The following is a 15,936-nucleotide window of genomic DNA, read 5'->3' as shown; positions in this document are numbered from 1 at the left end:
AGTATAGTAAGGCTTTTTTCTTCAAAAAAAACGACATAGTATAGTAAGGCTTTTTTCTTAAAAAACGACATAGTATAGCAAGGCTTTTTTCTTAAAAAAAAACGACATAGTATAGTAAGGCTTTTTTGTTAAAAAAATGACATAGTATAGTAAGGCTTTTTTCTTTAAAAAAACGACATAGTATAGTAAGGCTTTTTTTCTTTAAAAAATGGCATAGTATAGTAAGGCTTTTTTTCTTAAAAAACGGCATAGTATAGTAAGGGTTTTTTTTCTTCAAAAGAACTACATAGTATAGTAAGGCTTTTTTCTTAAAAAACGGAATAGTATAGTAAGGCTTTTTTTCTTCAAAAAAACGACATAGTATAGTAAGGCTTTTTTCTTAAAAAAAACGACATAGTATAGTAAGGCTTTTTTCTTCAAAAAACGACATAGTATAGTAAGGCTTTTTTCTTAAAAAACGACATAGTATAGTAAGGGTTTTTTTTCTTCAAAAGAACGACATAGTATAGTAAGGCTTTTTTCTTAAAAAACGGAATAGTATAGTAAGGCTTTTTTTCTTCAAAAAAACGACATAGTATAGTAAGGCTTTTTTCTTAAAAAAAACGACATAGTATAGTATGGCTTTTTTCTTCAAAAAACGACATAGTATAGTAAGGCTTTTTTCTTAAAAAACGACATAGTATAGTAAGGCTTTTTTTCTTCAAAAAAATGACATAGTATAGAAAGGCTTTTTTCTTAAAAAAACAACATAGTATAGTAAGGCTTTTTTCTTAAAAAACGACATAGTATAGCAAGGCTTTTCTCTTAAAAAAAGACATAGTAAAGTAAGGCTTTTTTCTTAAAAAAAACGACATAGTATAGTAAGGCTTTTTTCTTAAAAAAAACGACATAGTATAGTAAGGCTTTTTTCTTAAAAAACGACATAGTATAGTAAGGCTTTTTTTCTTCAAAAAATGACATGGTATAGCAAGGCTTTTCTCTTAAAAAAACGACATAGTAAAGTAAGGCTTTTTTCTTAAAAAAACGACATAGTATAGTAAGGCTTTTTTTCTTAAAAAAACGACATAGTATAGTAAGGTTTTTTTCTTTAAAAAAATGACATAGTATAGTAAGGCTTTTTTTCTTCAAAAAACAACATAGTATAGTAAGGTTTTTTCTTTAAAAAACGACATAGTGTAGTAAGGCTTTTTTCTTTTAAAAAAACGACATAGTATAGTAAGGCTTTTTTTCTTAAAAAAAACAACATAGTATAGTAAGGCTTTTTCTTTAAAAAACGACATAGTATAGTAAGGCTTTTTTCTTTAAAAAACGACATAGTATAGTAAAGCTTTTTTTCTTTAAAAAACGACTTAGTATAGTAAGGCCTTTTTTCTTCAAAAAAAAACAACATAGTATAGTAAGGCTTTTTTCTTAAAAAACGACATAGTATAGTAAGGCTTTTTTCTTTAAAAAAACGACATAGTATAGCAAGGCTTTTTTCTTAAAAAAACGACATAGTAAAGTAAGGCTTTTTTCTTAAAAAAACGACATAGTATAGTAAGGCTTTTTTCTTCAAAAAAATGACATAGTATAGTAAGGCTTTTTTCTTAAAAAACGACATAGTATAGTAAGGCTTTTTTCTTTAAAAAAACGACATAGTATAGCAAGGCTTTTTTCTTAAAAAAACGACATAGTAAAGTAAGGCTTTTTTCTTAAAAAAACGACATAGTATAGTAAGGCTTTTTTCTTCAAAAAAATGACATAGTATAGTAAGGCTTTTTTCTTAAAAAAAACAACATAGTATAGTAAGGCTTTTTTCTTAAAAAACGACATAGTATAGTAAGGCTTTTTTTCTTCAAAAAAACGACATAGTATAGCAAGGCTTTTCTCTTAAAAAAACGACATAGTAAAGTAAGGCTTTTTTCTTAAAAAAACGACATAGTATAGTAAGGCTTTTTTTCTTCCAAAAAACGACATAGTATAGCAAGGCTTTTCTCTTAAAAAAACGACATAGTATAGTAAGGCTTTTTTTCTTCCAAAAAACGACATAGTATAGTAAGCCTTTTTTCTTTAAAAAACGACATAGTATAGTAAGGCTTTTTTCTTTTAAAAAAACGACATAGTATAGTAAGGCTTTTTTTCTTTAAAAACGGCATAGTATAGTAAGGCTTTTTTTCTTAAAAAACGGCATAGTATAGTAAGGCTTTTTTTCTTCAAAAAAACAACATAGTATAGTAAGGCTTTTTTCTTAAAAAAACGACATAGTATAGGAAGGCTTTTTTCTTAAAAAACGACATTCTATAGCAAGGCTTTTCTCTTAAAAAAACGACATAGTAAAGTAAGGCTTTTTTCTTAAAAAAACGACATAGTATAGTAAGGCTTTTTTCTTAAAAAACGGAATAGTATAGTAAGGCTTTTTTTCTTCAAAAAAACGACATAGTATAGTAAGGCTTTTTTCTTAAAAAAAACGACATAGTATAGTAAGGCTTTTTTCTTCAAAAAAACGACATAGTATAGTAAGGCTTTTTTCTTCAAAAAAACGACATAGTATAGTAAGGCTTTTTTTTTTTCAAAAAAATGACATAGTATAGTAAGGCTTTTTTCTTAAAAAAACAACATAGTATAGTAAGGCTTTTTTCTTAAAAAACGACATAGTATAGCAAGGCTTTTCTCTTAAAAAAACGACATAGTAAAGTAAGGCTTTTTTCTTAAAAAACGGAATAGTATAGTAAGGCTTTTTTCTTAAAAAACGGAATAGTATAGTAAGCCTTTTTTTCTTCAAAAAAAACAACATAGTATAGTAAGGCTTTTTTCTTAAAAAACGACATAGTATAGCAAGGCTTTTTTCTTAAAAAAAACCGACATAGTATAGTAAGGCTTTTTTGTTAAAAAAACGCCATTGTATGGTAAGGCTTTTTTCTTTTAAAAAAACGACATAGTATAGTAAGGCTTTTTCTTTAAAAAAACGGCACAGTATAGTAAGGCTTTTTTTCTTCAAAAAAACGACATAGTATAGTAAGGCTTTTTTCTTAAAAAACGACATAGTATAGTAAGGCTTTTTTCTTAAAAAAACGACATAGTATAGTAAGGTTTTTTTCTTAAAAAACGGCATAGTATAGTAAGGCTTTTTTTCTTAAAAAAAACGACATAGTATAGTAAGGCTTTTTTCTTCAAAAAAATGACATAGTATAGTAAGCCTTTTTTCTTTAAAAAACTACATAGTATAGTAAGCCTTTTTTTTTAAAAAACGGAATAGTATAGTAAGGCTTTTATCTTAAAAAACGACATAGTATAGTAAGGCTATTTTTCTTTAAAAAAACGACCATGTATAGTAAGGCGTTTTTCTTTAAAAAATTACCATGTATAGTAAGCCTTATATATATATATTTTTTTTTTTTAAACACTAAACAAAACAAAGGTAGACCATGTATGGTAAGGCTTTTATTTGTTGAAAACAATGTCATAACTGTCTTTTTTTACCCTGTTAAAATAGGTCAACAACATGGTGAACAAATGGTCAGCACGTCCACCTCACAGTTCAAAGCTCGAGGCCTATCCCAGGTGAGTTCCGACCATCCTGTGTGGACTTAGTATCTTCTTTGCGGCAGGCTATTTGAATCCTAAATTGCCCGAGATTCACGTAAATAATTGCTTGTATGCCCTCCCTTTAACTACCACCCGATTCACGGTGTTCAAAATTGGCTGGGATAGGCCCCAGCACCCCCTTGCGTACATAGTCACAATACAAATAAGACCTAAACATGTCAAATTCTATACATTAAAAAAAAAATCCTACATTTCACTTCCCTACTTAATTGTTTGATTTTTATAGGTTGACGCCATACAGTAGGTCAAACCCCTCCTTTATTATTTTTTTAAGAGTGCTGATGAGGGAAAGCTTTTTGCGCGTGCGTGGCCGTGCGCACATGCTCACGCTGTGGGGCTAATTGCCCGGATTCCTAATGTGGGAATGATTTGCAGCAGCACTTAGCCTCCACGGCGGCGGCAACAGCACAGGAACCTGACTCTTTCTCTCTCTCTCTCTCTCTCTCTTTTCTCTCCCTAACACCCCGCCTCCACTCCACCTGCCTGCATCCCCCCTTTCCATCTCACACACACACATACACAGGACCCCCCCCCCCCCCCCCTTCCTCCCGCCATCCCACCACGCTGAGGCGGAGAAGAAGAGACATCCGGCGTCGGCAGGCAGTTAAAGGATTGGAGGCGAGGGGGAAAAGTGGGGAGGGTGTGTGCGTGCAGGTTGGCTCAGACGGCGTGTGGTCTCCAGGGAGGAAAAGAGGCTGAAATTATTCTACGGTCACAAGCCCACCACCCCCCTTCACCCACCATCCTCCTCATCTCCACGCGCTGTATAATCCTCGGCGCTGGCCCGCCTCGTATATCTGCCGCCGCCGCCGAGACAAAAAGGTTATATCTCTCTCCTCCAGGACCGCTGGCCACTAACCTAACCCCCCCGTACACCCCCCTCCTCTCTTCGCCCCCCATTATCTGCACATCATCAGCTCCCCGCAGCCACCAATTAATCGCTCCGGTGACCTTCATTTTTTCTTTTTTAATAAACGCAAGCAGCACGAGGGGATAAAAAAAAAAGACGATGCCGGTAACGGGAAAGTGCGCTCATCAACATCGGCGTCGTTGCAGGAAACGGCGAACGGCCAATGGTCGACCTTTTCTGACGTTAACCTTTTATAGGGCTACGAAGACAAACAAAGAAATAAAAATAGGAGTAGGGGGATAAAGTCGTAACATTAAGGAGTCGTATTACAAGATTACTGTTAATGTTAGGAGAATGTTTTAATTGTGTGAAATGAACATTGTAAGGTAAGTCAAAATACGACATAACTTTCAATATAACAAAAAAGTCATGTTATGTAATGTTACAAGTAAAGAAGTCTTAATGTTATAATTAATGAGAAAATTGTAATATTACAAGTATATAGACAAATGTTGTAGTATTTCAAGATTCCAGTTATGTTATGAGAATAAAGTCATATGTTTACAGTTGGTGCTGCCTAGTGGTGTAGAGGGTCACTCGTCTGACATCGACGTGGAAAGGCGAGGGCTCGATTCCTGCTGATGGCGATATGACTGAGTGCAGATGGACTGTATGGAAGATGAATGAACATGTTATTTTGAGTAAGTCACTAGTAAAATTTTAACTACCATTATGTTTTTAGGCATCTTAGGCCGCCTTCGTGGTCTAGTGGTTCACGCACCTGACTTTGATGCAGGCAGGTGCGGTTCGAATCCCCGAGTTCAATTCCACTCTTTGCAATTCTCAAATTGTTTATTGAGGTAATGAAAAGGATAAATATAACTTCCAATCCCTTCCTTTCAGAAGTCCCTGTGGTCCAGTGGCAAAGACAATGGGTCTGAATTTAAGGTGGACGCAAGTTCAAATCAGGAGTGAGTTCAATTCCACTCTTTGCAATTCTCAAATTGTTTATTGAGGTAATGAAAAGGCTAAATATAACTTCCAATCACATCACCCCACTTATGTCAAGTCCTGATCACATTTACTAAGTCTAAGTAATTCAGTCTTTGCTTAAATAAAAGCGCCAAATGACCATGTATAGGCGGGCCGCCTCGTGGTGTAGTGGGTAAGTCACCTGCCTGCGACGTGGGTGTCGAGGGTTCACGTCCCGGTGTCGCCAGTCAACGACTGTATGGTGTCGGCAGTCGGCCGAAGGCCGACTGTCGAACACCACCAGGACCCCCCCCCCCCCCAACTGTCTTCCGGTCTCGGCTGACCGGAACATAATTGTTTTGCTGAAAAAAATGACTAAGTGTTTATTTTAATGAAAAAAGGATTACCCATTTACTGAACTACATAGTGTAGTGATCAGTCAAACGACAGCGGGATTCGAACCCCAGTCTCCCACATGGCAGTCAAATGAACTAACTTGAGGTCTGTCTGACCCATTGTCTTTGCCACTGGACCACAGTGACTTCTGAAATGATGTGATTGGAAGTTATATCTATCCTTTTCATTACCTCAATAAACAATTTGAGAATTGCAAAGAGTGGAATTGAACTCACTCCTGATTCACACCTCAAGTTCTTACCCAATGTTTTTGCCACTGGACCACAGCAACAACTAGAAGGAGAAGAATCAGAAGTCAGATTTATTCTCGAAGTCTTTTAGCCTTACTATACTATGTCGTTATTTTAAGAAAAAAAGCCTTACTATACTATGTTGTTTTTTAAGAAAAAAGCCTATGTCGTTTTTCTAAGAAAAAAAGCCTTACTATACTATGTCGTTTTTAAGAAAAAGCCTTACTATACTATGTCATTTTTTAAGAAAAAAGCCTTACTATACTATGTCGTTTTTTAAGAAAAAAAGCCTTACTATACTATGCCGTTTTTTAAGAAAAAAAGCCTTACTATACTATGCCGTTTTTTAAAGAAAAAAAGCCTTACTATACTATGTCGTTTTTTAAGAAAAAAAGCCTTACTATACTATGTCGTTTTTTAAGAAAAAAGCTGTACTATACTATGTCATTTTTTAAAGAAAAAAAGCCTTACTATACTATGTCGTTTTTTACAAAAAAAAGCCTTACTATTTTATGTCGTTTTTTTAAGAAAAAAGCCTCACTATACTATGTCGTTTTTTTAAGAAAAAAGCCTTACTATACTATGTCATTTTTTTGAAGAAAAAAAGCCTTACTATACTATGCCGTTTTTTAAAGAAAAAAAGCCTTACTATACTATGTCGTTTTTTAAGAAAAAAAGCCTTACTATACTATGTCGTTTTTTAAGAAAAAAGCCTTACTATACTGTGTCGTTTTTTAAGAAAAAAAGCCTTACTATACTATGTCGTTTTTTAAGAAAAAAAGCCTTACTATACTATGTCGTTTTTTAAGAAAAAAGCTGTACTATACTATGTCGTTTTAAGAAAAAAAGCCTTACTATACTATGTCGTTTTTTAAGAAAAAAGCTGTACTATACTATGTCATTTTTTAAAGAAAAAAAGCCATACTATACTATGTCGTTTTTTAAGAAAAAAAGCCTTACTATACTATGTCGTGTTTTGAAGAAAAAAAGCTGTACTATACTATGTTGTTTTTTAAGAAAAAAAGCCTTACTATACTATGTCGTTTTTTAAGAAAAAAAGCCTTACTATACTATGCCGTTTTTTAAAGAAAAAAAGCCTTACTATACTATGTCATTTTTTAAAGAAAAAAGCCTTGCTATACTATGTCGTTTTTTAAGAAAAAAGCCTTACTATACTATGTCGTTTTTTAAGAAAAAAAGCCTTACTATACTATGTCGTTTTTTAAGAAAAAAGCTGTACTATACTATGTCGTTTTTTTAAGAAAAAAAGCCTTACTATGCTATGTCGTTTTTTAAGAAAAAAGCTGTACTATACTATGTCATTTTTTAAAGAAAAAAAGCCTTACTATACTATGTCGTTTTTTACAAAAAAAGCCTTACTATTTTATGTCGTTTTTCTAAGAAAAAAGCCTTACTATACTATGTCGTTTTTTTAAGAAAAAAAGCCTTACTATACTATGTCGTTTTTTAAGAAAAAAGCTGTACTATACTATGTCGTTTTTTGAAGAAAAAAAGCCTTACTATACTATGTCGTTTTTTAAGAAAAAAGCTGTACTATACTATGTTGTTTTTTAAGAAAAAAAGCCTTACTATACTATGTCGTTTTTTAAGAAAAAAGCTGTACTATACTATGTCGTTTTTTGAAGAAAAAAAGCCATACTATACTATTCCGTTTTTTACAAAAAAAGCCTTACTATACTATGTCGTTTTTTTAAGAAAAAAAGCCTTACTATACTATGTCGTTTTTTAAGAAAAAAGCCTTACTATACTGTGTCGTTTTTTAAGAAAAAAAGCCTTACTATACTATGTCGTTTTTTAAGAAAAAAGCCTTACTATACTATGTCGTTTTTTAAGAAAAAAAGCCTTACTATACTATGTCGTTTTTTACAAAAAAAAGCCTTACTATACTATGTCGTTTTTTAAGAAAAAAGCTGTACTATACTATGTCGTTTTTTAAGAAAAAAAGCCTTACTATACTATGTCGTTTTTTAAGAAAAAAGCTGTACTATACTATGTCATTTTTTAAAGAAAAAAAGCCTTACTATACTATGTCGTTTTTTACAAAAAAAAGCCTTACTATTTTATGTCGTTTTTCTAAGAAAAAAGCCTTACTATACTATGTCGTTTTTTAAGAAAAAAAGCCTTACTATACTATGTCGTTTTTTAAGAAAAAAAGCCTTACTATACTATGTCGTTTTTTAAGAAAAAAAGCCTTACTATACTATGTCGTTTTTTAAGAAAAAAAGCCTTACTATACTATGTCGTTTTTTAAGAAAAAAGCTGTACTATACTATGTCGTTTTTTAAGAAAAAAGCCTTACTATACTATGTCGTTTTTTAAGAAAAAAAGCCTTACTATACTATGTCGTTTTTTAAGAAAAAAGCTGTACTATACTATGTCGTTTTTTAAGAAAAAAGCCTTACTATACTATGCCGTTTTTTAAGAAAAAAAGCCTTACTATACTATGTCGTTTTTTAAAGAAAAAAAGCCTTACTATACTATGTCGTTTTTTAAGAAAAAAGCCTTACTATACTATGTCGTTTTTTAAGAAAAAAGCTGTACTATACTATGTTGTTTTTTAAGAAAAAAAGCCTTACTATACGATGTCGTTTTTTAAGAAAAAAGCTGTACTATACCATGTCATTTTTTAAAGAAAAAAAGCCTTACTATACTATGTCGTTTTTTTAAGAAAAAAAGCCTTACTATACTATGTCGTTTTTTAAGAAAAAAGCCTTACTATACTGTGTTGTTTTTTAAGAAAAAAAGCCTTACTATACTATGTCGTTTTTTAAGAAAAAAGCCTTACTATACTATGTCGTTTTTTAAGAAAAAAAGCCTTACTATACTATGTCGTTTTTTAAGAAAAAAGCTGTACTATACTATGTCGTTTTTTAAGAAAAAAGCTGTACTATACTATGTTGTTTTTTAAGAAAAAAAGCCTTACTATACTATGTCGTTTTTTAAGAAAAAAAGCCTTACTATACTATGTCGTTTTTTAAGAAAAAAGCTGTACTATACTATGTCATTTTTTAAAGAAAAAAAGCCTTACTATACTATGTCGTTTTTTTAAGAAAAAAAAGCCTTACTATACTATGTCGTTTTTTAAGAAAAAAGCCTTACTATACTGTGTCGTTTTTTAAGAAAAAAAGCCTTACTATACTATGTCGTTTTTTAAGAAAAAAGCCTTACTATACTATGTCGTTTTTTAAGAAAAAAAGCCTTACTATACTGTGTCGTTTTTTAAAGAAAAAAAGCCTTACTATACTATGTCGTTTTTTAAGAAAAAAAGCCTTACTATACTATGTCGTTTTTTAAAGAAAAAAGCCTTACTATAATATGTCGTTTTTTTAAGAAAAAAAGCCTTACTATACTATGTCGTTTTTTAAGAAAAAAGCCTTACTATACTGTGTCGTTTTTTAAGAAAAAAAAGCCTTACTATACTATGTCGTTTTTTAAGAAAAAAGCCTTACTATACTATGTCGTTTTTTAAGAAAAAAAGCCTTACTATACTGTGTCGTTTTTTAAAGAAAAAAAGCCTTACTATACTATGTCGTTTTTTAAGAAAAAAAGCCTTACTATACTATGTCGTTTTTTAAGAAAAAAAGCTGTACTATACTATGTTGTTTAAGAAAAAAAGCCTTACTATACTATGTCGTTTTTTTAGAAAAAAAGCCTTACTATACTATGTCGTTTTTTAAGAAAAAAGCTGTACTATACTATGTCATTTTTTAAAGAAAAAAGCCTTACTATACTATGTCGTTTTTTAAGAAAAAAGCTGTACTATACTATGTCATTTTTTAAGAAAAAAGCCTTACTATACTATGTTGTTTTTTTACGAAAAAAAGCCTTACTATACTATGTCGTTTTTTAAGAAAAAAGCCTTACTATACTATGTCGTTTTTTTAAGAAAAAAAGCCTTACTATACTATGTCGTTTTTTAAGAAAAAAAGCCTGACTATACTATGTCGTTTTTTAAGAAAAAAGCTGTACTATACTATGTCGTTTTTTAAGAAAAAAGCTGTACTATACTATGTTGTTTTTTAAGAAAAAAAGCCTTACTATACTATGTCGTTTTTTTAAGAAAAAAAGCCTTACTATACTATGTCGTTTTTTAAGAAAAAAGCTGTACTATACTATGTCATTTTTTAAGAAAAAAGCCTTACTATACTATGTTGTTTTTTTACGAAAAAAAGCCTTACTATACTGTGTCGTTTTTTAAAGAAAAAAAGCCTTACTATACTATGTCGTTTTTTAAGAAAAAAAGCCTTACTATACTATGTCGTTTTTTAAGAAAAAAGCTGTACTATCCTATGTCATTTTTTAAAGAAAAAAAGCCTTACTATACTATGTCGTTTTTTTAAGAAAAAAAGCCTTACTATACTATGTCGTTTTTTAAGAAAAAAGCCTTACTATACTGTGTCATTTTTTAAGAAAAAAAAGCCTTACTATACTATGTCGTTTTTTAAGAAAAAAGCCTTACTATACTATGTCGTTTTTTAAGAAAAAAAGCCTTACTATACTATGTCGTTTTTTAAGAAAAAAAGCCTTACTATACTATGTCGTTTTTTAAGAAAAAAGCTGTACTATACTATGTCGTTTTTTAAGAAAAAAGCTGTACTATACTATGTTGTTTTTTAAGAAAAAAAGCCTTACTATACTATGTCGTTTTTTTAAGAAAAAAAGCCTTACTATACTATGTCGTTTTTTAAGAAAAAAGCTGTACTATACTATGTCATTTTTTAAGAAAAAAGCCTTACTATACTATGTTGTTTTTTTACGAAAAAAAGCCTCACTATACTATGTCGTTTTTTAAGATAAAAAGCCTTTCTATACATTTTACGTTTTACTATACATCTATACGTTTTTAGAATGTGGGAGGAAAGCAGAGTACCCAGGGAAAACCCACAAAGAAGATGCTAACTCCACACAGGACGGTCGGAACCCACCTGGGATGGAACGTCGATCCCCGAACTGTGAGGCGGACGTGCTGACCACTTCTTCACCATGTTGTTGACCTGTTTTACAGGGTTAAAAAAAAAGACAGTTGAGACATTTTTTTCAACAAATAAAAGCCTTACCATACATGGTCTAACTTTGTTTTGTTTAGTGTTTAAAAATATATATACAAGGCTTACTATACATGGTCATTTTTTTATGAAAAAAGCCTTACTATACTATGTCGTTTTTTAAGAAAAAAGCCTTACTATACTGTGTCGTTTTTTAAGAAAAAAAGCCTTACTATACTATGTCGTTTTTTTAAAAAAAAGCCTTACTATACTGTGTCGTTTTTTAAAGAAAAAAAGCCTTACTATACTATGTCGTTTTTTAAGAAAAAAGCTGTACTATACTATGTTGTTTAAGAAAAAAAGCCTTACTATACTATGTCGTTTTTTTAGAAAAAAGCCTTACTATACTATGTCGTTTTTTAAGAAAAAAGCTGTACTATACTATGTCATTTTTTAAAGAAAAAAAGCCTTACTATACTATGTCGTTTTTTTAAGAAAAAAAGCCTTACTATACTATGTCGTTTTTTAAGAAAAAAGCCTTACTATACTATGTCGTTTTTTAAGAAAAAAAGCCTTACTATACTATGTCGTTTTTTAAGAAAAAAGCCTTACTATACTATGTCGTTTTTTAAGAAAAAAAGCCTTACTATACTATGTCGTTTTTTAAGAAAAAAGCCTTACTATACTGTGTCGTTTTTTAAGAAAAAAAGCCTTACTATACTATGTCGTTTTTTTAAAAAAAAGCCTTACTATACTGTGTCGTTTTTTAAAGAAAAAAAGCCTTACTATACTATGTCGTTTTTTAAGAAAAAAGCTGTACTATACTATGTTGTTTAAGAAAAAAAGCCTTACTATACTATGTCGTTTTTTTAGAAAAAAGCCTTACTATACTATGTCGTTTTTTAAGAAAAAAGCTGTACTATACTATGTCATTTTTTAAAGAAAAAAAGCCTTACTATACTATGTCGTTTTTTTAAGAAAAAAAGCCTTACTATACTATGTCGTTTTTTAAGAAAAAAGCCTTACTATACTATGTCGTTTTTTAAGAAAAAAAGCCTTACTATACTATGTCGTTTTTTAAGAAAAAAAGCCTTACTATACTATGTCGTTTTTTAAGAAAAAAGCTGTACTATACTATGTTGTTTAAGAAAAAAAGCCTTACTATACTATGTCGTTTTTTTAGAAAAAAGCCTTACTATACTATGTCGTTTTTTAAGAAAAAAGCTGTACTATACTATGTCATTTTTTAAAGAAAAAAAGCCTTACTATACTATGTCGTTTTTTTAAGAAAAAAAGCCTTACTATACTATGTCGTTTTTTAAGAAAAAAGCCTTACTATACTATGTCGTTTTTTAAGAAAAAAAGCCTTACTATACTATGTCGTTTTTTAAGAAAAAAAGCCTTACTATACTATGTCGTTTTTTAAGAAAAAAGCTGTACTATACTATGTTGTTTAAGAAAAAAAGCCTTACTATACTATGCCGTTTTTTAAGAAAAAAAGCCTTACTATACTGTGTCGTTTTATACGTTACTATACTATCTTACTATACATGGTCCTTTTTTTAATGAAAGAAAGTCTTACTATACATGGTTGTTTTTTTAATGAAATTAAGCCTTACTATACATGGTCATTTTTTAATGAAAAAAAGCCTTACTATACATGGTCATTTTTTAAGAAAAAAGCCTTACTATCATTTTTTTTTAAAAAGCATTACTATCATTTTTTAAAGAAAAAAGCCTTACTATCATTTTTTTAAGAAAAAAGCCTTACTATCATTGTTTAAGAAAAAAGCCTTACTATACTACATTGTCCTTTTTTAATAAAATTAAGCCTTACTATACATGGTCATTTTTTAATGAAATTAAGCCTTACTATACATGGTCATTTTTTTAATGAAAAAAGGCTTACTATACATTGTCATTTTTGTGAAAAAAAAGCCTTACATGGTCGTTTTGTAATGAAAAAAAAGCCTTACTATACATGGTCGTTTTTTATGAAAAAAAACCTTACTATACAACATATCGTTTTTTTTTTTAAGAAAAAGCATTACTATCCAAGGTCTACCTTTTTCTTACAACTAACACGCCCTACTACACAAACTTTTTAAGGCAAAAAAAAGCCTTACTATCATCATCAGTATATCTGATCTTTTTTTTTACCAAATAAAAGCGATTATTCGCTGGCAGCCTCTCCCAGTCAAAAGCGATTGGACGTCAAACAGCGTCAACGTCAGAGGATGAAATAAACGAGCGCCGTATCAAGGGTTACTTGACGCCGCTTCGTTATCCGGCCGAGAATAATTACGACTCTCCCGTGGCGTGGTATCAATCATTGTGATGGAGCTGTTAGGACGTGTTTATACGCATTACCTGTTGATTGGGAAAGGTCGCCTGGGGGTGGGGCTTTGGAAAGGGGGGGGGGGGCTGTTTGGCGCCGTAACGGCCGATAAGAAGGGGAACGTGTGATACAAACATAAACCGACGCGCACGCCTCCTGATTAGCGCCTCCGCGGCCCATCCCGAAGCGCTCGTAATTACCTCCCTCGCGTCCAAGCGTGTCGGGATAAGCGCGGCGCCGTGCCACGTTCGGAATGCCAACGAGGACGGGAGACGCGCGGCGTAAATGTCTTTGGTGAAAGTCAGCAGCCGATCCCCAACGATGATATTAAAAGTGAGATCCGTTGTTCGGAAACTTCCAAATCGGGACAAAAAAAACGGAAGGAATTTTGCCAATCATGAATGGTTGCGTTTTAAATTGACGATATGGGGCGTTTCTATGGTTGGTTGATGCATACATGTCAACTTAGACGTTTTTCCTGTATTTTAAGAAAAAAAGCCTTACTATACTATGTCGTTTTTTAAGAAAAAAGCCTTACTATACTATGTCGTTTTTCTAAGAAAAAAGCCTTACTATACTATGTCATTTTTTTAAGAAAAAAGCCTTACTATACTATATCATTTTTTTAAGAAAAAAGCCCTACTATACTATGTCGTTTTTCTAAGAAAAAAAAAGCCTTACTATACTATGTGGTTTTTCTAAGAAAAAAAAGCCTTACTATACTATGTCGTTTTTCTAAGAAAAAAAGCCTTACTATACTATGTCGTTTTTAAAGAAAAAAGCCTTACTATACTATGTCGTTTTTTTAAGAAAAAAAGCCTTACTATACTATTTCGTTTTTTTAAAGAAAAAAGCCTTACTATACTATGTCGTTTTTTTAAGAAAAAAGCCTTACTATACTATGTCGTTTTTCTAAGAAAAAAGCCTTACTATACTATGTCGTTTTTTAAGAAAAAAAGCCTTACTATACTATGTCATTTTTTTAAGAAAAAAAAGCCTTACTATACTATGTCGTTTTTTTAAAGAAAAAAAGCCTTAGTATACTATACTTTTTCCTGTATTTTATGCGTTTTTTGATCATTTCAAATTGTGTACGCTGTATAACAACTTTTTTAGCAAACTGAAAATTTGTCATTTCAAAAGTTGATGTTTTGTCTCACTTTATAATCTTGCAAATTTGAAACACCTCCTAGCGTGAAATGACCGATCAAAACTACACATTAGTTCAAACTTCCACATTCTAAATCCATCGTTTTTTAACTACAAAACTTACCTGCGACAGCACAAAATACATTCTATTAAAATTGGTATCACAATCATAACATGCTATTTAATACGACCAAAACATTTTCTCAAATCTTACCGTGAAATGTATCACGTCAAAACTTCAACTTGGCATCAGCATCGGCCGATCCCACAGCAATCCACAACAGGCATTGGAAGCTCCTCCCCCTAAGCACAAAATACATTCTATTAAAATTGGTATCACAATCACAACATGTTATTTAGCACGAACAAAACTTAATTTTCTCAAATCCTACCGTGAAATGCACCACGTCAAAACTTCAACTTGGCATCGGCCGATCCCACGGCAACCCACAACAGGCATTGGAAGCTCCGCCCCCTAAAAAACAACAACAAAAAACATCAGTATTAGCCCATACCAATCCGAATTTTGCTAGCATTCTGTCCGCCATCCGTATGACGTCATTCTGTGCACTTTTTCTCGCCTGCAGCTGCTGCCGTGATTGCAAACACACATACATACACATCCACCCACCCACCCACACACACACAACCCAAGCCACCCTCCCCCGCACCGCCGTTTTAAAGAGCCACACGGGTGGCTGCGCTCCACTTGACATGTGAGCCCACATTCTCACCTTGGAGACACAGGATGGGCACGCTCGCACGCTTTGATGGCTTAATTATCACTGTGGAAACACAAGTGGCGGCGGGGGGGAGGGGCCGCACGCCGTCGCTACGTGTTAGCGACGCGCCGGCGGATCATTAGCGCGCGGCTTAAATGGCAGCTCCCGTAAGGCGTCTAAAACGCGTGCGGCTGATGGGAATTCAAAAGGCTCGTTCGGGGCTCGGCGAACGAGGGCGAGGCATCCGATGGCGTCGCCGCGCGCGCCCAAAACGGATTAAAAAATCTAAACGAGGCCGCGTTCCGAGCCGGAAACGCGTCGGCGGATTTTCCGGATAAATTGATTCCGGGTTAAGTCGGCTGACCTTAACGAGGCCCTAAGTGGCGGGCGTCCCTCCCGTAAGGTCGCGTTAAATGACCTTATATTTGATGAGGCCCGCGGGGACTACTAGTACATCCGTGCGAAGCCATTTGTGTCCGTGGAAGTATCGTATGAAATATTTTATGGACGGGTATTAAGGGACACCCGGTGCAAAGAAGGAAAAAAATGGTGCAATTATTAGGTGAACAAACGGTGATGTTATTTTCAAAACAGGAATGCGGTCACTACAAGATAATCATCTACTTACCTTCAGAAAATATTTCAATAAAAAAAAAGATATATTTAT

General features: G+C 32.5%; 1 protein-coding gene and 1 long non-coding RNA gene across 4 annotated transcripts in view; one reads left to right on the top strand and one right to left on the bottom strand.

Moving 5' to 3' along the window:
- mtap (methylthioadenosine phosphorylase) overlaps window positions 1–11,146 on the top strand; it is a 63,160-nt gene extending 52,014 nt beyond the window's left edge. Inside the window, exons 12-14 of one of the 2 annotated variants that reach the window (XR_013300829.1) lie at window positions 3,473–4,407; window positions 5,003–5,136; window positions 10,923–11,146. The gene's annotated coding sequence lies outside the window, so the exon portion shown is untranslated. Of the gene's footprint in view, window positions 1–3,472; window positions 5,137–10,922 lie in introns of both variants that reach the window. The other variant, XR_013300828.1, reaches the window with a different exon arrangement.
- The window catches only part of LOC144076947 (uncharacterized), a 27,345-nt gene continuing 15,920 nt past the window's right edge, over window positions 4,512–15,936 (bottom strand). Inside the window, exons 5-9 of one of the 2 annotated variants that reach the window (XR_013300832.1) lie at window positions 14,940–15,022; window positions 14,762–14,850; window positions 11,001–11,069; window positions 6,066–6,097; window positions 4,512–5,103 (exon numbers count right to left, since the gene is read on the bottom strand). This is a non-coding gene — a long non-coding RNA (uncharacterized LOC144076947). The remainder of the gene's footprint in view (window positions 5,104–6,065; window positions 6,098–11,000; window positions 11,070–14,761; window positions 14,851–14,939; window positions 15,023–15,936) is intronic. The other variant, XR_013300831.1, reaches the window with a different exon arrangement.

Source organism: Stigmatopora argus, chromosome 7, assembly GCF_051989625.1.
Source record: "Stigmatopora argus isolate UIUO_Sarg chromosome 7, RoL_Sarg_1.0, whole genome shotgun sequence".
NCBI classification, from domain to species: Eukaryota; Metazoa; Chordata; class Actinopteri; order Syngnathiformes; family Syngnathidae; genus Stigmatopora; species Stigmatopora argus.
Note: the sequence above shows the minus strand (reverse complement) of the source record. Positions and strands in the feature narration are given on the sequence as shown.